This window comes from Macaca thibetana, chromosome 10 (assembly GCF_024542745.1).
Source record: "Macaca thibetana thibetana isolate TM-01 chromosome 10, ASM2454274v1, whole genome shotgun sequence".
In the NCBI taxonomy this organism is placed as follows: Eukaryota; Metazoa; Chordata; class Mammalia; order Primates; family Cercopithecidae; genus Macaca; species Macaca thibetana.
In genome coordinates, this window is record NC_065587.1 from 25,732,470 (window position 1) to 25,753,613 (window position 21,144).

A 21,144-nucleotide genomic window follows, 5' to 3' on the forward strand; every position below is an offset into this window, starting at 1 on the left:
GACCTCATTTTAAGTACTCAGTAGTTATCTGTGGCTAATGTTGGACAGTGCAGATATAGACCATCTCCACCGTTGCAGCAAGTTCTGCTGGCAGAGCTGACAGAGGCTAATCAGGACAGACTTCCTGGAGGAGGGGACAGAAGAATGCAAAGAAAGGGTTCTGGGAAAATCCCTGGGAAGCACTGTGCTCTATTCTTAGAAAAAGAAAAGCCAGGGCTGGGAGTGGTGACGTGGGAGGAGGGAGGGGTGTTGCCTCTGGAAACAGTGTACAACCTGACACCTCTTTGGTCAGGTCCACCTCTGGGTATGTGCGAGCTGGCATCTCTTACCTAGGCGGGAAGACACAGGAATGCAGGGGGAACCAGCTAAGGCGGGGGCTGAACCAGGAAGTCCTGCCCCTTCTGGGTCCAGGTTCAGGAGGACTCTGGGAGTTGTAGTTCAGCACTTCTGGAATCCCCTTAAAGCTTGACAGGGATGGAAGAGCTGACACCCGGCCTGGGCTGGGCATCTCTTGAGGCGGAGAGTAGGGTTGATGGTCAGGGCTGGGGACATGTCTGGGTTTGAGTCTCCATGGGGCGTGGGAGGAGGATGACTGTCTTGTCCCCTCCCATCCTTATGTTCTGGAATGGAGAGGAGATGCCAAGGTGGAAGCCTGCATTGGCTGGGGAGCTGAGAAACATGGAACATTCCGTTAAACAGAACCCCCAGCCTACACATTCTGGTTCATGGAGATTTGCCCAGGAGAGACAGGAAGTTCCCATAAGGTTAGGGAGGAGGGGCAGCAGATGCATGTCATTAGCTCTTGGTCATTCATGCACTTAGCATATATTCTTTGAGCACCTGCTGTGTGCCAAGCCCTGTTCTAGGCACTGGGAATCGGAGGTGAAAGAGAGAGAGAAGTCCCTTCCCCCAGGAGGTCTAGAGAGAAGAGCAGACAATCAACAATGATTTGCCTTTGCTGGTGTAACATACACGTCATGTAAAAGCCTGACTTAGGTGGATTTTGAAGGATTTTAAGTTTCAATCCAGCCGTTCCTGGTCTCCTACTCACAGACTTCTCTCTGGAAGTGGTAGTCGTCTGTAAAAGCGACTGGGTTTGATCCTTTTGATGACTGTACTCAAGATACACAGATGATAAGGAGAATGTCCTGAGACATGAGACCTCATGGGACCTCTGCCCCCCAATTCCTGGGTTCCAGCACTGTACACAAGTCCGTTGGGGGTTCTCAGGCTGCTGTTTGGTAAACAGGGTTTACCCTGTCTGGGTCTGAGGGTGATGATCAGACCTTCAAAAGGCTTGTGGTGCAAATGGTGTGGAACAGGAGCTGCCCTTGTTTCTTACACACACCCAACAACTTAAAAGCAAAATGAGGCAAGAAGTCTCCCCACCAATCCTCCTGAAGCCACACAACGTGATGTCCTTTTCTTTTCTCTTTTTCTTTCTTTCTTTTTCTTTTTTTTTGAGACGGAGTCTTGCTCTGTCGCCCAGGCTGGAGTGCAGTGGTGCGATCTTGGCTCACTGCAATCTCCACGTCCCGGGTTCAAGCCATTCTCCTGCCTCAGCCTCCCGAGTAGCTGGGATCACAGGCATCCGCCACCACGCCCAGCTAATTTTTGTAATTTTTAGTAGTGATGGGGTTTCATAATTTTGGCCATGCTGGTCTCAAACTCATGACCTCAGGTGATCCACCCGCCTCGGTCTCCCAAAATGCTGGGATTACAAGCCACCGCGCACAGCCTGTGATATCCTTTTCTTTTTCAGCTTTATTGAGGTCTATCTTGTTTATAATAAAGGCACATTGATTTTAGGTCCTCCAGTTATTTATGCTCTGTACATTTCCCATAGGAGCACATGTCACAGAGTCAATTCGATATACTCGCGAAATTATTTGTTTCAATATCTGTAAGCTGCACAACAGCCTGGATTTTGCCAGCTGCCCACCACTGGGTCTCCAGGACCCGGTATACAATAGGTGCTTAATAAAGATCTGCTGAATGAAATGAGTAAAGGATAACAGAACAGGTATTTTCTTTCAGAGGCGACTTCCTACGATTCTCTCAACTTGTCACAAGTTCCTATACCCATTACCCCACAACCCAAATCCACAACACAATGGCAGGAGGATTCGCACACAGTAGGCGCCCCAGGGAACTCTCGGGTGCAGTCCCCTTGCTTGGCGCGAGGAGGCGCCAGCACCGCGCACAGACCTTGCCCGCCCCCGGGCCGGCACCAGCAGCCCAGGCAAGTCAATGGGCCCACATTTATGGAGCACCTCCTTAATTTCTGGGTTGCATTAGGCTTTCGGGGTCGCCGGCTGGGCAGCGGGTCGGTGCCGGTGGCGGGGAATCCTGGCTGGTGACTGGGGAACATCCAGGGGACGCGGGAGGGGACCGGGAGCAAAGTTCCCAGTTGGACAGAGCCGGGTCGGGCCTCGAGGGGCGGGAGCGCTTCCGGCAGGAGTGTCCAAGCGAGTCGTGACCTCTGACCCGCCGGAGAGGTCCCAGGCCCAGGCGCCACTGCCGCCTCGGGTCCTGCAGGCTCTGTTCCCCTCCGCGCAGGCGCGGCCGGCCGCAGTTCCCATGGTGACGGGGGCGCGTCCCCACCCGAGGCCCCGCCCCCAGCAGGCTAGGCTGCGCGGGGCTGCGGGCTCAGCGGGCAGGTGCCGCGGGCTGCGGGCAGGTGGCGGCGCGGCGCGGGCTGGCGGTGGCTCCACGGTAGGTTGCGCAGCGGCTGTGGGGAATGGGGGCCGGCTGGTCACCTCCTGTCCCCGGCCGGCGAGGTAGCTGGGGGTGACGGCGGCGGGCGAGGGCCGCCAAGTTTCTGCCCGGCCGAGGCCCCGGGAGAAAAGTTGGCAAAGTTGGCTGGGGAAGAGGCGGGGACCGGGAGGATTTCCCCAGACTCCGGGTCTGCGGGGAGGGAGGATACCGGTTTGGGAGCCGGGGAATCCGTCTCCCGAGACTTGCGAGTGGATCCCGCGGGAAGATCCCGCATAGGGCAGCCAATGGATCACGTGCCACCCGGTTGGCGACTTGGGAGTCGATCCCTGCAGGGGATCGGGCGCTGGAGGCCTGGGGTCCCACTGGATCCCCAGTCAGGGGTGACGGCAGAGGGTGATTCAGAACTGGGAGCGAGAGGATCAATCTCCTCCCACGCTAGCCTGAGCCTTGCGAATGGATTCAGAGAGATCCGGTGGCCGGGAGCTGAGGGATCGCTGGAGATCTGGGTTACTCAGCCTGAAGCTGTTAGGGTCTGGACATCTGTGCGGGTTGGAGGCCCCGGAGGTGGACAGTGGGAAGCTAGGGCGGCGAGCGAGATGGAGTCTGGGTCGAGGGGAGCCCGGAGGACGGCGGGGTGGTTCGGGGGGCGTGAGAAGGGCAGCGCGCGGGGCCCCTCGGACGCGGAGGCTCTGGACGCGTCCTCCCGGCCTGGCCTGCGCCCCGCTCCGCTCGTCTTTCCAGGGCGGAGGCGCCCTGATGAGATTAAGCCTCAGTCCCCCTGTTCCCAGGCAGGCCCGCGTGATCCCCGCCCCGATGGCGGCGCGGCCCACCCGGTCTCACGGGTGGGGCTCCCGGGATGGGAAGCGGCTCGTTGACCCCCACCAGAGCCAGACCTTTTCACGCCCTCCTGGCACACAGTTGCCTGGGAGTGGGGGCGCCGCGCCTTAAAACCCTGCTCTTCGTCCAGTCCCGAAGCAGGCGTGTGACCTCCGCCGCGCGATGCCTAGGTGGCCAGGGCTTCCTGCCCGCCGGCACTGAACTTTCTGTAGCCAGGAGCAGCCATTATTTTTTGGAAGGGAAAAGACTCTACCTGTTGCACAAAGAAAAACACTTTCTTTGCACCTTCTTTGTGACCTTGGGCAGAACACTTATCTGAGTCCAGATAGGGACCTTCTGGGCAAAATGAGCTTGGCCTAGGAGGGTCTGCATCCTCCCTCTTCTAGGAGACTGGCAGGATGGATCGGAATGAAGGGTATGAAACAGGTAGGGGCTCTATAAGTATCAGTGCCTCCCTCAGTCTATGGCCTCTCCTTTCCCATGCCCCATCCCCTGTGCTTGCCTTACAGTATCTAAAGATTCCAGAAACCCTACTTGCTGTCTTTGAAACTGCAGGATTAGAGAGCTATTTAGCTTAACCTTTCTTCCAAATGGGTTAATTGCCCCTCTGATCCCCCCTTGCAGAGAGAAGTTCTGAGGTTTGGCTAATGAGTAACCAGGACATTTGGACAAGGCTTCTCCCTTGGCCTGGCTTTCCCTCTGCTAATCCATCAAGGTTTCTGGACAAACATGCGTGTGTACCCCCAGACTCTGGCGCCTCCTTCCTTCCTGTTGCAGCCAGGGACAGTTCCTGAGGAATTTGTACAGACACAAGCCCAGATCTTGGTGGTTCTGGCAGGGGGATCCTTTTAAAGGATTTGCATGCTTGTCAAGGGTGCAATTAACCAAGAGAAGTGCAGAGTTTCAATGCAGTGTCTGGGGATATATTTCAGCTGGGCATATGAACTGGCTGGCTCCATCAACCAGCATGTACTGAGCACCTATGTCAGGAGCACTGTAGAAATGGTGTGGCCTAGGGCAACTCAGGATCTGTCCTCTTATTTTCCAGCTATGGAGCAGTCAGCTTGCCCTGCAGTCTAGTACTGATTCTGGATGTTGGGGATACAGTTCTCACCCTAGGTTCAGAGGCTGGAAGCTGCCCCTGCCCCCATGGAGGTCCTGCGGGCTGTTTTTTGTTTGTTTGTTTGTTTTGTTTTCTTTTGTTTTTTGAGATGGAGTCTCGCTCTGTAGCCCAGGCTAGAGTGCAATGGCGTTATCTCGGCTCACTGCAACCTCCGCCTCCTGGGTTCAAGCTATTCTCCTGCCTCAGCCTCTGGAGCAGCTGGGATTACAGAGGCCTGCCATTTTGCCTGGCTAATTTTTGTATTTTTAGTAGAGACAGGGTTTCACCATGTTGGCCAGGCTGGTCTCAAACTCCTGACCTCAGGTGATCCTCCCGCCTCGGCCTCCCAAAGTGCTGGGATTACAGGCGTGAGCCACCGTGCCCGGCCTCACAGGGATATTTTATATGTGCATTCATTCATTTATTTATCATTTGTTCCTTCAACAAATCTTTCAAGACACTGTATCAAAGATGAGGCTAGCAGCCACATCCTTAAGGGGATATTTTATGCCCTGAAAGTCTTTGTGAACATAGGCACTTGTCTGGAAGGGGAGAACCATGATCATAGGAGGAGGGGCTGATGCCTTTGGCTGTGAGGAGGGATGGGAGTCAGAGAGTTTAGTTTTCTCTACAGCCAGTGGGAAGAGGTTGGTGTTATGGACTGCAGAAGTGGAACAGCTTGTGCAGAAGCCTGGAGGTAGGGGAGTGCCTAGGGTGTTGACTGGGGCCAGGCCAGCCATGCTTAGTGGTTTGGACTTTATTCCTGGGGCGTGGGGTGCTGTGGATCACAGTGAAAGGGTCTCTGCAGGCGAGAGGCAGGGTCAGATGTGTGTTTTGGGAAGCTTGCCCTGGCTGGTGTGGGGAGGCTGGATGATCGGAGGGTCATGCCAGGAGGCTGGGGGCCAGTAAGCAGGCTGCAAAACAAATCCAGATGAGAGGCCAGGCGCGGTGGCTCACGCCTGTAATCCCAACACTTTGGGAGGCCAAGGCGGGCAGATCACGAGGTCAGAAGATCAAGACCATCCTGGCTAACACAGTGAAACCCCATCTCCACTAAAAAGACAGAAACAAAAAATTAGCCAGGCATGGTGGCGGGCGCCTGTAGTTCCAGCTACTCGGGAGGCTGAGGCAGGAGAATGGTGTGAACCCGGGAGGCGGAGCTTGCAGTGAGCCGAGATCGCGCCACTGCACTCCAGCCTGGGCCACAAGAGCGAAACTCCATCTCAAAAACAAAAACAAAAACAAAAAAAATCCAGGCGAGAGACTATGGTGGACTGGACGTAAAGACCAATGGTGTGGAAGGGTGCTCACTGACAACTTTGACATTGATCAGTGTTACATTTAGAGAGCCACTCACTTTGAAGATCCCTTCCTCAAGGTGGGTGTAACAATCTACCTGGGGGAAGGAAACCCCTCAGAGGAGGTGGTGTCAGTACTGAATTCAGTTTAGCAAACCTTCTTTAGCACCCTCTGTCTGCCTGTTCAGGGGGAGCCATAAACCATGCCAGTCCTCAAGGACTTCCTGTGGGGAGACGTGGGGCATATTATTCCCATTTCACTGATCCTGGCCTCTGTGGCATAGTGAGGTCTTTGCCAGGCAGCAGTGGCAAAGCAGGAATTTGAACTCACTTCCAACTTGCAACTAGTGGATGTTTGGGTTCAGGTTAAGCAATAGGGAAGCAACAGAGGAAGGTGGGTTTGAGTTGGATGTAGAAGGGGTAAATCGAAGGAGCCTTCCAGGAGGAGGCAGGGATGGAAGGGAGGGAGCCAGCTGGCCGGGCGCAGTAGCTCATGCCTGTAATTCCAGCACTTTGGGAGGCTGAGGCGGGCAGATCACAAGATCAAGAAATAGAGACCATCCTGGCTAACAAGGTGAAACCCTGTCTCTACTAAAAATATGAAAACAAAAAATTAGCCGGGTGTGGTGTTGGGCGCCTGTAGTCCCAGCTATTTGGGAGGCTGAGGCAGGAGAATGGCGTGAACCCGGGAGGCGGAGCTTGCAGTAAGCCAAGATCGCGCCACTGCACTCTAGCCTGGGCAACAGAGCGAGACTCCATCTCAAAATAAATAAATAAATAAATAAAAATAAAAATAAAAAAAGAAGGGAGGGAGTGAGTCATCCAGAGATACTCCAGGCAAACCCTGGCCCTGCTCTCTCCTGGCCATGGCCTTGGGCATGGTTGTGGTTTTGAGACTCGACTTCCCTATCTGTAAAAAGGGCTCATGATAAGGATACTCCCATTCTCAAAGGGCTGTTACGTGAGTTTGACGAAGCAGTGCATGGACAGGGCTACGCCTGGTATCTATGCTCTGTAAGGGGTGGTGTGATTATTATCACTATAGCCTGTCACCAGGATAAGTTCCAGGTGTGTGGTGCTTTGCTCAACCTGGTGTGTGCATGTGTGTGTTGGGGGGAGAGAGGGAGTGACCCACAGGTGACACTTGAGTCTTAAAGGATGAGTAGGAGGGAGGGCTGGGGACATTCCAGGCAGAAGCAACAGCACTGGCAAAGGCATAGATCGCCTGGAGAACTGCAAGCTAATTGATATACCTAGAATTCAGGGTGTGCTGAATGAATAAAAGTCAGACCATAGGCAGCAAAAATTCCTTTTTTACCCCAGACACTCCCTGAATTTCTAAACCTGAAGGCTTTGGCAGGTTTGGGGCAGAGAGGAGGGCAGCAGCATCCCTGTCCAGGAGTTCACACTCCTTCTTCCACTCACCTGTCCAGATTATAGTAGTGTGAACCTACACAAGCCATGTCCCCCTGGGACCTCAGTTTCTTCCTCTGTAAAATGGGAGGACTGGGGAGAATGCAGGTAAAGCACATAGTGCATCAGAGCAGCGCTGTTAAGCAGAATCTGGGCTAAGCTCTTTTGTTCCTTTTTTTTTTTTTTTTTTTTTTTTTGAGACGGAGTTTTGCTCTTACTGCCCAGGCTGAAGTGCAATGGCACGATCTCGGCTCACTGCAGCGTCTGCCTCCTGGGTTCAAGTGATTCTCCTGTCTCAGCCTCCCAAGTAGCTGGGATTACAGGCATGTGCCACCACGCCCGGCTAATTTTGTTATTTTTAGTAGAGATGGGGTTTCTCCATGTTGGTCAGGCTGGTCTCGAACTCCCGACCTAATGTGATCCACCCGACTCGGCCTCCCAAAGTGCTGGGATTATAGGCACCCGGCTTCTTTTTTTTTTTTTTTTTAAATATATGTTTTACAACAAACCCAGGTGGTGCTTGTTTTCGAGACCCTCGACTTTGCAGTTCATGAAACTGAGGCTTCAAGAGGTTATTGATTTGCTGCGAGGTCACGCAGCTGGAAAGTGGAAGAGCTGGGATTTGAACCCAAAGCTGTCTGCGTCAAAGCCATGCCCTTCCCGCTTCCGTGGCTCCCGACACAAGAAGGGGTGCTTCTGCCTATTCTCACTACTCAAACTGCTGCCATTTAAAAAGAAGCTAAGGCCAAGTGCAGTGGCTCCCGTCTGTAAGCCCAGCGCTTTGAGAGGCAGAGATGGGAAGATTGCTTGAGCCCAGGAGTTTGAGACCAGCCTGGGCAACATAGCGAGACTCTGTCTCTGAAAAAACAATTTAAGGCCAGGTGCGGTGGCTTACGCCTGTAATCTCAGCACTTTGGGAGGCCGAGGTGGGCAGATCACCTGAGGTCAGGAGTTCGAGACCAGCCTGGCCAACATGGTGAAACCCCCCTCTTTACTAAAAATACAAAAATCAGCCAGGCGTGGTGGCAGGCGCCTGTAATCCCAGCTACTCGGAAGCCTGAGGCAGGAGAATCGCTTGAACCTGGGAGTTGGAGGTTGTGGTGACCTGAGATCATGCCATTGCAATCCAGCCTGGGTGACACAGAAAGACGCTGTCTCAAAAAACAAAAAAAACAAACTTTAAAAATTAGCCTGGCGGTCAGGCGCAGTGGCTCATGCCTGTGATCCCAGCACTTTGGGAGGCAGAGGCAGGCGAACCACCTGAGGTCAGGAGTTCGAGACTAGCCTGATCAACATGGAAAAACCCTGTCTCTACTAAAAATACAAAAAAAAAAAAAAAAAAAGGCCAGGTATAGTAGCACACGCCTGTAGTCCCAGCACTTGGGAGGCTGAGGCAGCAAAATCGCTTGAACCTGGGAGGCAGAGGTTGCAGTGAGCCAAGATTGTGCCACTGCACTCCAGCCTGGGCGACAGAACAAAACTTCGTCTCAAAAAAAAAAAAAAAAAAACAACCTTGGGAGGCCTAGGTGGGTGGATCACGAAGTCAGGAGATCGAGACCACGGTGAAACCCCGTCTCTACTAAAAATACAAAAAAAAAAAAAAAATTAGCCAGGCGCAGTGGCGGGCGCCTGTAGTTCCAGCTACTTGGGAGGCTGAGGCAGGAGAATGGTGTGAACCCGGGAGGCGGAGCTTGCAGTGAGCCGAGATTGCGCCACTGCACTCCAGCCTGGGCTACAGAGCGAGACTCCGTCTCAAAAAAAAAAAAAAAAAAAAGAAAAACAAATTAGCCTGTCAGTGTGTCAGGCTGTGGTCCCAGCTAATTCAGAGGCTGAGACAGGAGGATTGCTTGAGCTCGGGAGTTCGATGCTGCAGTGAGCTTTGATTGCGCCACTGCACTTTAGCCTGAGACAGAGTGAGATCTTGTCTCAAATAAATAAATACATAAATATATAAAAATTTTAAAAATAGAAATTAAAAATAAAAGGAAACTGGTCAAGCGCAGTGACTCACACCTGTAATCTCAGCACTTTGGGAGGCTGAGGTGGGAGGATCACTTGAGGTCAGGAGTTTGAGACCAGCATGGCCAACATGGTGAAACCCCATCTCTACTGGAAAAATAAAATAAAAAAATAAAAGAAATAAAAATCAGCCAGGCGTAATGGCGGGTGCCTGTAATCCCAGCTATTTGGGAGGCTGAGGCATGAGAATCGCTTGAACCTGGGAGGCGGAGGTTGCAGTGAGCTAGATCGTGACACTGCTCTCCAGCCTGGGCAACAGAGTGAGACTGTGTCTCAAAAAGTAAAAATAAAAGGAAGCTAACAAACAATCGAGGCATACACACACACACACACACACACACACACACACACACACACACACACACACATTTTTTTTCCTTCAATGCAATGAATATTTAATGACCGTCTTATGTGGGCAAGGCACTCTACTTGTGAAAAATTCAAAAGATCACCTGCCCTTAGGAATCCTCTGGTCAACTGTACGAGAAGAAGGAAGGGGGCAAGGCAAGATGAGACAAATAAGCAAATAATTATGGACTTGACTTCTGAGCAGAAGCTATCACAGCTACATTTGTTAATTGCTCAGTTAAGTGACCTTTGAAATGTTCTATAGCCTTGTCTCCATTAAGAATATGAAATACAGCCGGGCACGGTGGCTCACGCCTGTAATCCCAGCACTATGGGGCCCCGAGGCAGGTGGATCATTTGAGGTCAGGAGTTCGGAACCAGCCTGACCAACATGGTGAAACCCCATCTCTACTAAAAATACAAAAATTAGCTGGGCGTGGTGGTGGGTGTCCGTAATCCCAGCTACTCAGGGGGCTGGGGCAGGAGAATCGCTTGAACCTGGGAGGGGGAGGTTGCAGTGAGCCGAGATTGCGCCACTGCACTACAGTCCCGGTGACAGAGTGCGACCCTGTCTCAAAATAAAAAAAAGAATATGAAATACATTTCCAAAGCATGATCTTTGGATGTTTACATCACTGAGTCAGAAATGATAAACACATCAAAATTATTTTGTATTATGAAAATAATGTATAATACACCAAACACTTCCAAATGGCAAAATAATATTCTAGAAAGTAAAAAGTGAGTCTCCTATGCCAGACTCCCAATCCTACTTCTGAGAGAGCCAGCAGCTTCTCCTGACAATCTAGAAACTTTGCACACACACATGCTCTGTTTACTTCCTTCCACACTCCTATCACACTGTGCAAATGATCAAAGTTATCTTTACATCCACTTTGGAGCCAGATGGAAGGAGTTGAATCCTAGCTCTGCCACTTACTGGCTGTGTGACCTTGGGCAGGTGACTTAACTTCTCTGAGCCCATTTTCTCGTCAGTAAGTGGGGAGGCAGATGGTATGTGCTCAATATGTGTAGATGCTGTTATGATTATCCTCATTATTACTAGTAGTGGTCATTGTGGAGTTAGTGTTATTAATGACTTTCCCCTCTACTCTCAGCTCCTAGAAGGCAGAAACCCTACTTAACCTTCATTGCTGTCTGTATTGTTCCTAACTGGTACTGCCAGACACAGAGTTGGTGCTCAGGACGTAGCCTTGGAGTAAACCAATGAATCCATATATGTAAACATATTATTTGAACAACAACAGCAACAACAGTAACAATAATAAAATAAAGAGGCAGGGTGCGGTTGCTCACACCTGTAATCCCAGCACTTTGGGAGGCCAAGATGGGCAGATCACAAGGTCAAGAGATTGAGACCATCCTGCCCAACATGATGAAACCCCGTCTCTACTAAAAATACAAAAATTAGCTGGATGTGGTGGTGCGCGCCATGTAGTCCCAGCTACTTGGGGGGCTGAGGCAGGAGGATCACTTGAACCCGGGAGGCGGAGGTTGCAGTGAGCCAAGATCACACCACTGCATTCCAGCCTGGCGACAGAGTGAGACTCTGTCTCAAAAAAATATATATAAATAAATAAAATAAAACAAATAATTTCACACGTGAATTAAAAATATATTTGGGTACTTTCCCATTTCAGAATGTGTTGATTTACCTCGTTCTTTTTAAAAGCTGAATAAGGCCAGCTGTGGTGGCTCATGCCTGTAATCCCAGCACTTTGGGAGGCCGGGTGGATCACTTGAGGTCAGGGGTTTAAGACCAGCCTGGTCAACTTGGTGAAACCCCATCTCTACTAAAAATACAAAAATTAGCTGGGCATGGTTGCACGCACCTCTAATCCCAGCTACTCGGGAGGCGTGAGGCAGCAGAATTGCTTGAACCTGGGAGGCAGATGTTGCAGTGAGCTGAGATGGCACGACTGTACTCCAGCCAGGGTGACAGGGCAAGACTCCGTCTCAAAAAAAAAAAAAAAAAAAAGTACAAAAAGCTGAATAATTTCCAGTGCATGAAGGTGCTATGAACTTATTTAACCGATCCCCTCTTGATGGACATTGAGTTGTTTTTCAGGTTCTTCTTCTTTTTTTTTTTTTTTTTTTGTTATGACACAGTGCCGCAGTAAACATCCCTGTTGACATGTCTTTGCATACTTGTTGCGATAGGCTGGAGGACAGATTCCAGGATGTGAAATTTTGGGGATGAAGGGTGTTTAGAACATTGACCTGACCTGCCCATTTTCCCAGCAGAGTGGCTGTATGTTTCACACTCTTACCACAGCTGTGCGAGAGACAGCCTCTTTGCATATTTCAGAGAGAAGGAACAGTGTTTGGCTCTCTCTTGTCTGTGGCCATAGGACACGGCCTCTGGCCTGAGGGAAGGTGAGAGTTCCTATAAGTGACACAATATTTTGTGGCCCTTGGGATTCTTTTTGTTGTTGTTTTTGTTTTGAGACAGGGTCTTGCTCTTTCATCCAGGCTGGAATGCAGTGGTGCGATCTCAGTTCACGGCAGCCTCAACCTCCTGGGCTCAGGTGGTCCTCCCACCTCAGCCTGCCAAGTAGCTGGGATTACAGGCATGCACCACCATGCCTGGCTAATTTTTTGTATTTTTGTAGGGATGAGATTTTGCCATGTTACTCAGGCTGGTTTCAAACTCCTCAAGCAATACTCCCACCTGGGAGCCAACACACCCAGCCTGGCCCTTGGGTGTTTTTTTTTTTTTTTTTTTTTTTTGAGACGGAGTCTCTCTCTGTCACCCAGGCTGGAGTACAGTGGCCGGATCTCAGCTCACTGCAAGCTCTGTCTCCCAGGTTTATGCCATTCTCCTGCCTCAGCCTCCCGAGTAGCTGGGACTACAGGCGCCCGCCCACCTCGCCCGGCTAGTTTTTTTGTATTTTTAGTAGAGACGGGGTTTCACCGTGTTAGCCAGGATGGTCTCGATCTCCTGACCTCGTGATCCGCCCGTCTCGGCCTCCCAAAGTGCTGGGATTACAGGCTTGAGCCACCGCGCCCGGCCGGCCCTTGGGTTTTAATACAAACTGCTGGTGACTGTGTCTTGGAAGATATTTGCCCACGTACACACAAGTCTTTCTGGACATATGTGGTCCCTGTATTAGTCAGGCTTTTCTGTGATCATACTGTGTAACAAACATCTCCTACATCACAGTGGCCTTTAACAGCAAACATTTGTTTCATGCTCACAAGTCAGCGGGTAGCTTGGCTGACGTTACCTAGGCTTTGCCAGCAAGGCTGGCCCTAGGCTTTGGATTGGGTTCAGGTCTGCCTCGTGAATCTTCATCCAGATTCACAGGCTGAAGGGTGGCAGCCAGCCAGGGCATGCTCTTCTGTGGTGGACAACAGAAGCCTCCGTTCTGAACTGAGAAGCTGCACTTCTGCTCTCATGCTATAGGCTGAAGCAAGTCACATGGCAAGCCTGACATCAATGAGTTGAAGTCTACTCCTCTCATGGAGGCTGAATAAATATTTGCTGAACAATAATAGAACCCGCCACAATTATGTTTCTGATGGGATAGGACCGGTCCTTGCAGGAGTAGAGAGTCTGCCTGGAGGGCATGGGTAAGAATCATGGCTCATGATTTGTGGACAAGTGGTCACAGAGCAGAGGCTCTGGGTAAGGAGACCTGGTTTGAGTTTATAACTAGAGACAGGCAGTTCACCAACTGAGTCTCAGATTCCTTATCTGGAAAATGGGAATATTGTCTTCTCTGGCAAGCTGCTGGGAAGCTTAGAGATATTACTGCATAAGGAGGCGCTTTATACTTATGAGGTGAGGTGGGAAATGAGGGATGATTGTCTTGATGATGATTTTTGTGCTGGAGCTGGCTTACAGTTCCCTGAGCCATGATACCTGTAGCCAGTAGAGTGAGAGAACGCAGCGACGCCAAGGTGAGACTGGGAGGGATAGGTCTGGGTTTGAATCCCAGCTCTGCCCATTATGGGCCACGTGACCTTTGATCAGCCTCCTCGCATCCCTCAGCCTCAGTTTGCCTGTCTGTAAAAGGGACACAGTGTGCTTGTACCCATTAATAAGGACTGTGAAATGCTTGGCATGAGGTAGATAATAACCAGATGGTGGCTGTGAGCATTGGCATGGAGCTGAGGGGGTCCTGATAGGGGCATATGAGGAATTCTGCCACCCATTCCCTTGGGAATATTGCAGGGAACCTGGAGCCAGACTGCTTGGATTCAAATTCTAGCCCCACCACTTACCAGCTGTGTGGCCTTAATGCAAGGCAGTTAATCACTCTGGGCCTCAGTTTTCTCATCTGTAAGCTGGGAGTAATAATAGAGCCTGCCTCATGAGGTTGACAAGCATTAAATGTGTTAACACATAGCACCTGCGAATGAATTCACACGCGCCTTAGCTAGTATTGTTAGGATTGCTAGTATTATTATTAGTCTGTGGAGGCCCAGAGAGGTTGCCTCCCTTCCTGGGAGCCACCAGGGCCTTGGGGAAAGGAGTGATGAGAAGCGGATGCGTTTTGGGTCCCTGCTGCTGAGGCGGTGGGGTTTCCCCCTGTAGCTAATATGGGTCACCCCTTGAGGATGGCCAAGGTGCCTTTACCAACCACGCAGCCCTCCTGAGTCCTGAAGCAGCCCTGACCCAGCCGGGGAAGAGTCACGGGGCGCTCTGATCTAAGAACTACTCACATGGCGCCACTATGGACGCACACAGCAGGCTTCCGGGAGCCCAGGTTTATGAGTATCCGCAGGGCTCACTGAGATAGCTGCAGGGTTACAGGCCACTCACCCTCTCCTTCAGTTGTTCACTCCATAAAAATGTATCATGTATTGGGAGGCCAAGGCGGGCGGATCACCTGAGGTCAGGAGTTTGAGACCAGCCTGCCCAACATGGCGAAACCTGATCTCTATTAAACATACAAAAAATTAGCCGGGCTTGGTGGCGGGCACCTGTAATCCCAGCTACTTGGGAAGCTGAGGCAGGAGGAGAATCACTTGAACCTGGGAGGCGAAGCTTGCCGTGAGCCGAGATCATGGCACTGCACTCCAGCCTGGGCAACAGGAGTGAAACTCCATCTCAAAAATAAAAAAATAAGAAAAAAAAAAAAAAAAAAGGGCGGGCGCGGTGGCTCACGCCTGTAATCCCAGCACTTTGGGAGGCTGAGGCGGGTGGATCACGAGGTCAGGAGATCGAGACCATCCTGGCTAACAACACGGTGAAACCCTGTCTCTACTAAAAATACAAAAAATTAGTCGGGCAGGCGCTGTGGTCCCAGCTACTCGGGAGGCTGAGGCAGGAGAATGGTGTGAACCCGGGAGGCGGAGCTTGCATGAGCCGAGATCGCGCCACTGCTCTCCAGCCTGGGCGACAGAGCGAGACTCCGTCTCAAAAAAAAAAGAAAAAAGAAGTTTGCAGGAGATAACTGAGGCTGTCTCTCATCTTTATGCAGATCCTGCTTTTGGTAATAATAATGTTATCTGTAGTAAAACAAAAATAGGACTGGACACGATGGCTCACACCTGTAATCCCAGCACTTTGGGAGGCCTAGGCAGGTGGATCACTTGAGGTCAGGATTTTGAGACCAGCCTGGCCAACATGGTAAAACTCTGTCTCTACTAAAAATACAAAAATTAGCTAGGCATGGTGGTGCATGCCTATAGTCCTAGCTACTTGGGAGGCTGAAGCAGGAGAATTGCTTGAACCTGGGAGACAGAGATTGCAGTGAGCTGAGATTGTGCCACTGCACTCCAGCCTGGGAGACAGAGGGAGACTCTGTCTCAACAAAAAACAAAAAACAGCAAAAAAAAAAAAAAAAAAAAAACCCACAAAACCCAAAAATAACAAGTGAATAATAACTCTGTCCTAGGCTCTGTGCTCATCATTTTCCTATGTACTTTTCTTGTTTTTATTTATTTTTCTTGAGACAGGGTATTCTGTCACCCAGGCTGGAGTCCAGTGGCGCTATCGCAGCTCACTGCAGCTTCCATTTCCCAGTCTCAAGTGATTCTCTCTCCTCAGTCTTCTGAGTAGCCGGGACCACAGGAATGTGCCACCATGTCAAACTAATTAAAAATTTTTTTTGTAGAGACAGGATCTTGCTATGTTGCCCGGGCTAGTCTTGAACTCCTAGTCTCAAGTGATTCTTCCACCTCAGCCTCCCAAAGTGCTGGGATTACAGGTGTGAGCCACCATGCCCTACCCCTATACATTGTTGTATTTGATTCTTGTGACTCCATTTTACAGGTGAGGAAACTGAGGCTCGGAGAAGGAGTCATTTGCCCAGGGCCATACTACTGGGAATGGGGAATGGGGATACATGTAGCCTGACTCCAGCCGCCATGCTCTGAATCACTCCTGCTGTTGCCCCTCTGGTGGTGAAGCAGGATGGGCAGTGCCGAAAAATCCTAGTGTTAGATCCTGTTCCCACATGTTGATGCTGTGTGGCTTTGCACTTGTGATTTCACCTCCTTGAGCCTCAGTTCTTCTGCAGAAAGAAGATGACAAAATTTCTTCCGTGAGGTCATTGTAAGATTAGATACAGCAACCATTTATAAAGTCTCTGGCACATAGTAGGCTCTTAAAAAAAAAAAGGGAGACCTCGGCTAGGCACAGTGGCTCACACCTGTAATCCCAGCACTTTGGGAGGCTGAGGCAGACAGATCACCTAAGGTCAAGAGTTTGAGACTAGCCTGGCCAATGTGGTGAAATCCTGTATCTACTAAAAATACAAAAATTAGCCAGGCATGGTGGCACACACTTGTAATACCAGCTACTCAGGAGGTTGAAGCAGGAGAATTGCTTGAATCCGGGAGGCCGAGGTTGCAGTGAACTGAGATCACACCAATGCACACCAGCCTGGGTGACGAGAGTGAAACTCCGTTTCAAAAAAAAAAAAAAAAAAAAGGGAGACCTCCCCCATAAAAAGATGAGCTTAGGCCAGGCACATTAGCTCACACTTGTAATCCCAGCACTTTGGGAGGCCAAGGCAGGCAGATCACTAGATCAGGAGTTTGAGACCAGCATGGCCAACATGGTGAAACCCTGTCTCTGCTAAAAATACAAAAAGTTAGCCGGGCATGGTGGCAGGTGCCTGTAATCCCAGCTACTCGGGAGACTGAGGCAGGAGAATCGCTTGAACCCGCGAGGTGGAGGTTGCAGTGAGCCAAGATCATGCCGTTGCTCTCCGGCTTGGGCAACAAGAGTGAAACTCCATCTCAAAAAAAAAAAAGGATGAACTTAAGGTTTTAAAAAATGTGTGTAAGTTGTCCCAAAGAATTATTTTATAAATCATAATGTAAATCTTCCTTGTTTGTTGTAGTAGCAGAAGTAGCAACAATGGCAGTAATAAAAGTAAAAACTAACATTGATTCACTGCTTCTTATAAGCCAGTTGCTCTGACATAGACTCTGTGTGTTATTTTATAGGGTCCTCATAATAACCTGTGAAGAAAGATGGTAGTGTTATTCCCATTTTACAGATGAGGAAACTGAGGCTCCAAGAGGTGAAATGCCTTGCTTTCCAGCTAGTGGCAGGCAGGGAGGACTAGAGCCTTGTTATGAATACGTGAGAATCTCATTCCAGTGCAATACCCCTGCCTGTTGGAGAAACAGCTGTATTTTCACAGGCACCAGGTCAGGGCTGAGGCTCCCAGCTGACTTTGTGTTGATATTTCTTTTCTTTTTGTTTTGCTTCCTCAGGGGGGAAAGCCTTTTCTGGGGAGTCCTGTTTACTGATGGCTTAGCGAGCACTGCCGAGGGAAGGAGACTTTGGGTCTGCAGGACCTCCCTGCAGAAGGGGAGCCCAGCGGGTGCATTGGGTGCACCGAGGTCACTGTGCACTCACACCGCCCGGTCTGTCTGGACTTGAAGCCTGGGTCTTGGCCTTGCCCAGTGCCCTGGGCAGGGCTAGGGAGTAACTTGGTTAGGGAACTCCCAGTGCCCTTTGGCCTGGGAAGCTGCCCAAGTTTGTCTTTCCCTTTCATTTTAGGCCCCAGCACTGGAAAGCGCTTGTCTTTGTTTTTCGAATGATTGCTTACCTGCCTACCTGGGACTGTGCTTACCACGTGAAGAGGTTCTAGGCCGTGAGAGAGAATACAGAGTGTATTAAAATGAGTCCTAGACTGGGCATGGTGGCTCATGCCTGTAATCTTAGTGCTTTGGGAGGCCAAGGTGGGAGGATTGTTTGAGCCCAGGAGTTTGAGACCAGCCTGGGCAACAGAGTGAGACCCTGTCTCTACAAAAAATTAATTAACCAGGTGTGGTGGTGCACACCTGTAGTCTCAACTGCTCAGGAGGCTGAGGCATGAGGATAGCTTGAGCCAGGGAGGTTGAGGCTACAGTGTGCTGTGACGGTGTCACTGCACTCCAGCCTGGGTGACAGAGCAAAAGCCTGTTGCAAATGAATGAATGAATGAATGAATGAATGGGTTCTAGGCCTGAAGTTAGGCCTCCTGAGTTTTAGTCCAGCTTCTCTGCTGTGTGTTCCTGGGTATACCCCTTCCCCTCTCTGGAGGACAAGGAACTGGATAGGTAGATTCTAGAGCCTGTTATTTCTGCCATACATTCTGGGAAGAATTAAAACCAGACTTTTGAAAGACAGGACCTAGAAACACCACAATTTGCTGACAGGGCCTACTGTGTGCCAAGTCCCTTGTTAGGGAGATACTATGTTAGGTGCCTTCTTGTCAAATCCTCGGAATGACTCAGGCAGTTTGGTATCACCAGCCCCCTTTACAGTTGAGGAAATGGAGGCTCAGAGAGGTAAAGGCCTCGTCAGTGTCATAAGCTTGGGGTAAGAGGTGGCAGAGCCTGTGTTGGAACTCAGGTCTTCCTCCTGCAAAGCTCTGACTCCATCAGCAATACCTTTTCTCCCATCAGAAGTTCTAGTGCCAGGTGTCCTTTCTTGGGATAGTTGATCATTTTCTTCTTTGTTATTTGTTGAGCACCTACTGTTTACCAAGGCCTGGGCTGGGCCTTGGGCCTCAGAGCTGCCTGGGGCCTGGCCTCCTCCCTCAAGGAGGACAGAGAAGAGGAGGCAGAGAGCAGCAGGCCTAGGGCTCTGATCCCAGCCTCGGCCCCACTGTCCCCCAGGCTTGAAGCAAAACCGTTTTCCTTGACACGCTTAAGACTTGGATGAGACAGGACGCTTTGGCAACCAGCAGACCACCTTCTTCTTGGAGAGGTGAGGTGCCTGGTTACTGTCAGATTTAACTCGAGAAAGGCAGTGGCAATGCTTCCAAGTCCTGTCTTGATGCAGATGTCCTAATCACAGCCCCTCTGGCTTCCTTTCCTTTGATTCATTAAAAGGTAGGGAAAGGGGGTGGCGGGGCAGCGGAGAAGGCAGCAAAAAGCATGGAGGAATTTTTGGAATGCCCAGAATGCTGGCTGACCTAGCAGAGCAGGTGTGAGCCATCTCCCCTGGCTTTGGTTAGAGTCTGTTGGGCATGCCTGGAGGCTCTCTGGGTGCCATCCAGTTCCTGTCCTTGAGGCCCGAGTCACCCCGGGAAGGTGGCTCTCCTATGACTCCAGCTGCAGCCTATAGTAGAAGATGCCGCCTGGGTCCGGAGCCATGCAGCCTGCAGTCATGTCCTGGCTCTGTTTTCTCCCCAGCCGTGGGAATGGTTTCCTGTGTCCGCCCCAGCATCCGTACCCATGGAATGGGGGTGCTGATGTCTGTCTTTCAGCCTGGCTGGGAGCTCTTAGCAGGGTCACATGGTGAACACTGGGACAAATGGAGTGTCCATGCAATTCTATTTGGGTAGGTGGTGATGTTAAGTAAAGCCCCTACTGTGTGCATGGAGCTGTCTGGAGTACTGAGACATTCCCAGACTTTTATTGATTACATAGTCTTATCATTTGGGGGACCCGTCTGTTTACTTGGCCTCCCCTCCACACCATGCATGTATTGTCATGAGATGACTCTCTTCTTATTTTCCAAATTGATAATTTTTATGCTCTTTTTATCCTTATTATCCAGCAATACATCTTTATTGTTTTATTGTTTTGCTTTGTGTTGTTTTGTTTTGTTTTGTTGAGACAGGGCCTTGCCCTGTCACCCAGGCAGGAGTGCAGTGGTGCAATCATGGCTCACTGCAGCCTTGACCTCCCAGACTCAGGCGATACTCCCACCTCAGCCTCCCGAGTAGCTGGGACTACAGGCGTGTGCCACCATGCTGGCTAATTTTTAAAATTTTTTTTGCAGAGACAGACTCTCCCATTGTTGCCCAGGTTGGTCTTGAACTCCTGGACTCAAGAGATCTGCCCACCTTAGCCTCCCAAAGTGCTGGCACTACAAGTGTGAGCCACCATGCCCGGCCTCATTTTTATTGTTGAACATTTCAAAATGTAGTTGTCCCTTGGTATACTCAGGGGACTGGTTCCAGATCTCCCTCGGATACCCAAATCTGAGCATGCTCAAGTCCTTTCTATAAAATGGTGTAGTATTTGCATATAACCTACACATATCTTCCCGAATACTTTAAATCATCTCTAGATTACTTATGATACCTCATCCAATGTAAGAAATATTATACGGTATTATTTATGGAATAATGACAATAAAAACCTCTGTACATGTTCATTACAGACGCAGCCATCCATTTTTTAAAAACAATATTTTTCATCCAAGCTTGGTTGAATCCATGGATGTGAAACGCACAGATACCGAGGGCTGGCTGTACAGATAAACAAAAAGGAGATAAAACTCATAATCCCACATTCTAAAGATAACTGGTGCTAATATTCTGGGCTCTGATTTAGACGCGTTCATCACACCCTGCATACATACATATTGATTGAGATTTCAGCTCTTTGTCTTGGGGCACATGTAGAATGTGGGCTTTACACTGAGGTGGTTTATATTCCAGCCCTGGCTCTGTAACCGCTTGGCTGTGTGACAGAAGGGAGATCACTACCTAATATGAACTTCGGTTTCTGCTCTGTAAAACTCGATTGCTGTGAGGATTACATGAGTTAAGGTCTGTGCACTCTTCAGAGAGGGGCCCCTTCTATGGATGCTGTAATTGATAACTAGTGGATTTACAGAACAGGCTTCAGAGAAGACCCCCTCCCCCAGGCATGGCCCAGGGGTGCTTTCTTTATCTCCCGAGGTGGGAGCTGTTCAGAACGGGGCTTGGGCCAGGGAGTTTGACTCACACAAAGCACTCTGGGCAAACTCTCAAACCAGTCCTGATCTTTATCACTTCGGGATGCTTCCTGTCCCTGCCGAGGCCTGGGCATTGTCCAAGTTAAAGCCACCGGATGGTCCCAGCAGGCCGGGAGGTGGCCCCTGTAAAATGAGCTCACCAAGAACCCTTCCGCCTCCCCAGCTGACTCCAGCAGTGGCTTCTGGAGGACAGGCTCGAGACACCAGGGGAGAAGGATAAGGTTGGCCCGCTACCTCCAAGAAGG

At 50.4% G+C, this 21,144-nt stretch overlaps 1 protein-coding gene across 2 annotated transcripts in view; it reads left to right on the forward strand.

Annotated features, from left to right (window-relative positions):
* Positions 1-2,623: 2,623 nt before the first annotated feature.
* Positions 2,624-21,144, forward strand: part of KIAA1671 (KIAA1671 ortholog) — a 254,841-nt gene continuing 236,320 nt past the window's right edge. The window contains exon 1 of one of the 2 annotated variants that reach the window (XM_050745892.1): positions 2,624-2,715. The gene's annotated coding sequence lies outside the window, so the exon portion shown is untranslated. The remainder of the gene's footprint in view (positions 2,716-21,144) is intronic. The other variant, XM_050745891.1, reaches the window with a different exon arrangement.